The sequence below is a fragment of the Gossypium arboreum genome, chromosome 1 (genome assembly GCF_025698485.1).
Source record: "Gossypium arboreum isolate Shixiya-1 chromosome 1, ASM2569848v2, whole genome shotgun sequence".
In the NCBI taxonomy this organism is placed as follows: domain Eukaryota; kingdom Viridiplantae; phylum Streptophyta; class Magnoliopsida; order Malvales; family Malvaceae; genus Gossypium; species Gossypium arboreum.
This window is the reverse complement of record NC_069070.1, coordinates 114,958,235-114,962,301: the sequence shown is the minus strand read 5'-3', so window position 1 is coordinate 114,962,301 and position 4,067 is coordinate 114,958,235. Positions and strand designations below refer to the sequence as shown.

At 34.1% G+C, this 4,067-nt stretch overlaps 1 pseudogene; it reads left to right on the top strand.

Annotated features, from left to right (window-relative positions):
• Positions 1-3,171: 3,171 nt before the first annotated feature.
• LOC108481654 (ethylene-responsive transcription factor 4-like) lies at positions 3,172-3,684 on the top strand (annotated as a pseudogene).
• Positions 3,685-4,067: the final 383 nt, after the last annotated feature.

The window sequence follows — 4,067 nt, the reverse complement described above, 5'->3', positions numbered from 1 at the left end:
ATTAACAATTAATTGTGGAACGTAGTCCATCTTTTCACATGTGCAATGTGTGCTTCTCAGGTGCATGTGGGTCCCTTTTTTTATTATAATGTTTAAAATGAAAACGTTGTATTTGACTACATCCAATGTAACAGTCTAGTTTTGACCCTAGTTGGAATAGTGGTTTCGGGACCATAAATTCGAGTTCAAAAATTATTTTAATATTATTTTCTGTGTCTGTGATATGTGAATTTATGTCTTTGAAATTTCTGTGATTAAATTTATGAAAAAGGATGAAATCGCGTAAAGTGTAAAAGTTGAGTGCTAAATATTAAAGCACCTAATTGGCTTGGCTTTTAAAAGAAAGGTCCTTGTATGTCAAATTTACCATTTTTAATGGTGGAAAAATATGGACATTAGTAGGTGAATTTTTACATGTAAATAATAAGGGTAAAGTTGGTATATGTCTTATAATGTGTAATAAAATAAAATAAACATAAAATGGCCATGTATTTTCACCTTGTTCAGTCGAAAATTAGAGAAAGAAGAAGCCATTGAAGCATTTTGATGTTCGGCTAGTGCATGTCTTAATAGGTGAGCTTATTTTGCTCGGTTTTTGATAATTTCCACGTTTCGGTGATCGTTGCTTTGTGTTCTTCAAAACCCATGTCTAAATTTCTATTTTTTTTGAAGATTATAAAATGTTTCCATTGATGATTATATGAGCTTTGTAGTATTCTTATATGGATTATGAAAGATATATGTGAGATTATCGTATTTTGTTCTTGAATTTTTTATGAAATGAGCTATTTGGGCTAAATTGTAAAAATGAGTTTTGGAGACTAAATTGTGAATTAAATGTGTTATTTGGACTTTTATGGAAGCCATGTATATTCGGCTAAGCTAAAGTTTTGGTGAATTTTTCATATTTGTGATTTTGTAGAAAATGGACTAAATTGTCAAAGTGTGAAAATGCAAGGGCTAAAATGCAAAGTGCCTTAAATGTGTGTATATGGATTAAATTGAATGAAATGAATAATTGAATGGTGGAATTTGCGTTGTATTAGAGAATAAAGGAAATCGGACTTAGATCGAGGGAAGTCCAAGGTAGTTGAATAGTCGACTCGTGTCCGTCTAAAATCCGTACGAGGTAAGTCAAATTTCAATTGCATGTTAAATTTACTAATTTCCACATATATAAATTGTAATCTGTATTGGATGGCCTTGAGAGCCTGATGAATATCTTTCGAGTAAAGTCTAATAATTTGTTAGTATCCTAAAAGCTCTGTATACTTTTAAAGGAATATTGACATCTATCTGAGATATCGTGTAAGACCGTGTCTAGGACATAGGGCTCGATTGAAATTTACATATAAGACCATTTCTGGGACATCGGCATCGTATCTGATTTCATGTAAGACCCTGTCTGGGACAGAGGCATCGATATTGAATTACAAGTAAGACCACGTCCGGAACGTCGGCTTTGTACTTGTTTACGAGTATCTGTATCGTTTCTGAACCGTCTAATGATATAGTATGAAATATGAGAATGAGAATATGAAATGTATAACTTATACAGGTACATATGAGTCATACTAAAATTCTGAATATGAAAGACTCTATCTCTGTAAAATATATATGGAATTTGGAAATGAAGCATGACATAAATGCAAACAAAGAAGCACAATTAAGCTTATGAATTATTCTATGAAATGGCTATAAATCTTTATGGTTGAATTGTACTTATATGCTTTAGTAGTTAGACCAATTGTATTTGGCTTACTAAGCTCTTTGTAGCTTACTCTGTGTGATTTCTGCCTGTTTTACAGTTATCTTAGCTACTGAAGGCTCGGGGATAGTCAAGGATCGTCACCACACTATCAAACTCATTTTTGTACTTTTTGAAGGTGTAAATATTTTAAAGTATGGCATGTATAGACTAGAAGGTCTATGTATTAAGTTTTGATTTGTAAATATATGTTAGGCCATGAGAGTTGGCTAGCAAATGGTATGAATGTGTTAAGTTTTGATATGGTTTTGAATGGGTTAAATGATGTTGATTTAGTTGTAATGAAGCATGTTTTGAGCATGGAATTGGCTGAAAATTGTTGTATGAATGTTGTTTAACATTGCTAGTAGGAAAGACTCATATAGGGGTGACAAGTTGGCTTAAACCAAGCCTGTATTGTGCCACACAGTCAGGGAAAACGGGCGTGTCATATAGCCGTGGGCTTAAGTCAGTATCTAGCTAGGTACCACACGGCCATGTGCCATGGCCGTGTCTGTTGGCCGTGTGAAAAAGTCATTATAGGACATCTTTTTGGCACGGTTGGATCACACGGGCAGGTCTGGTGCCCGTGTGTGTCACACGGCTTAGTCACACGGACGTGTGACTTTAACAGTTTTGAAAGATTTGGTTAAGTTCTAAAAATTCTAAATGTGTTCGGTTTAGTCTAGACATTTCTTAAATGTATATTTTAGGTTTCGTAGACCTTCTTAATGAATGAATTGTTGATGAATGCCTCTGTATTAATGATATTTAATATATGTTATTATGTATTGTTCTGTAATATTCTGTTCATCTGGTAATGCCCTTACCTATTCCGGTGACAGTTACAGGATAGGGGTGTTACATCCAAGGTTCTTCTTAGAAGAGCCATTTTATTTTTATTTTGAAATCTTTTACGGTAGGTAATTTAGTGATTATTATTTTTACAATATATTTATTTATTCTTTTAAATAATTTAGTAATATTTAAATAAATATTGAAAAAGCTTTAAATTAGTTCTTATAGTACTTTTTTACCTAAATAAGCCTATTTTTTAATTTATACTCGTAAAATTACTTGGCCTATTTTTTAATGCCAAAAAAATTTTCTCCTGAAAATAATTAATGATCCTTAATAAATCATTTAAGATATATATATTTGTGAATGGTTGTTTTCCCATTTAACTGCCTAAATTGATCATAGACAGATAAAATTAAAGAAACGTGTCGCATAATAATTGGAAGCCGAGATTGAACTGAAGTGGTTCATGTAACAAAAAATCAACTCTCATAGATCCGGCTTTGACTAAAACAATGAAGAGCCAAACGGTGCGTTTTTGAGCTCATCCTCCACTATATAACCATATCCTCCTCCTTTCATCTTCCTTAACGCATTCATTTACAGCTCAATGAAGGAAAAAGAACATGGCTCCGAAATCACAATAGGTCAACCCAAATCCCAACACGACTATGAATGAGATCCATTACCGTGGAGTCAGAAAGCGTCTATGGGGTCATTACACAGCTGAGATTCGGGACCCAAGAAAAAAGGCCCGAATCTGGCTCAGTACTTTTAATACTGCCGAGGAAGCAGTGAGTGCTTACGGCGTGGTGAAAATTCTGTGGCATCAAGGCTAAAACAAATTTCACCTACACTAACATCAACAACTTCACGCTAAGCCCCAGCTAGAGTAGCACCGTTGAGTCCTTTTCTCCGTCGCCGTTGGACCTTACACTCGCCAGCAGATCTATTTTGCTCCCCATGACGGTGAATCATCCGGTGTTTTTCATTGATATCTTTGCTTTCGCCGGTAAGCCTCTCTCTGATGCCGGCGGAGCCCAGAGCGGTTCAGGTTCCTCGTCCTCGATTGTTGATTTTGAATGAAGGGTGCAACCGAGAGAGTGTTTGATTTTGATCTTAATCAGTTGCCTGCTTAGATGATCTAAATTCTTTTCCCCATTTGTACCGGATGTCACTTTAAGCTTTGGTTCTCTGCGTTTTTTACTTTCCTCTTTCATGGTAAAAGCTGACATGTAACGTGTATAAAAGAAATGTAACTTCTAGGGATCTATTTTTAGCAACTTGACGAAAGTTTGAATTTCCTCAATGTTGTTTCTACTTACTTATAAATAAAGTATTTCCATTTTTTTCGCCTCTTCCTCTTCCTCTTTCATCTTTTCAATGGAAATGAATGGATATCAAATTTTATTTCATTAAGTTAAAATTTTCAATTTCCTTCTAATTATATTTTCAAATTGTCGATGATATATCAATAATATTATTTCATTATTAAAACTATTAATTCAATCACTAAACGAGA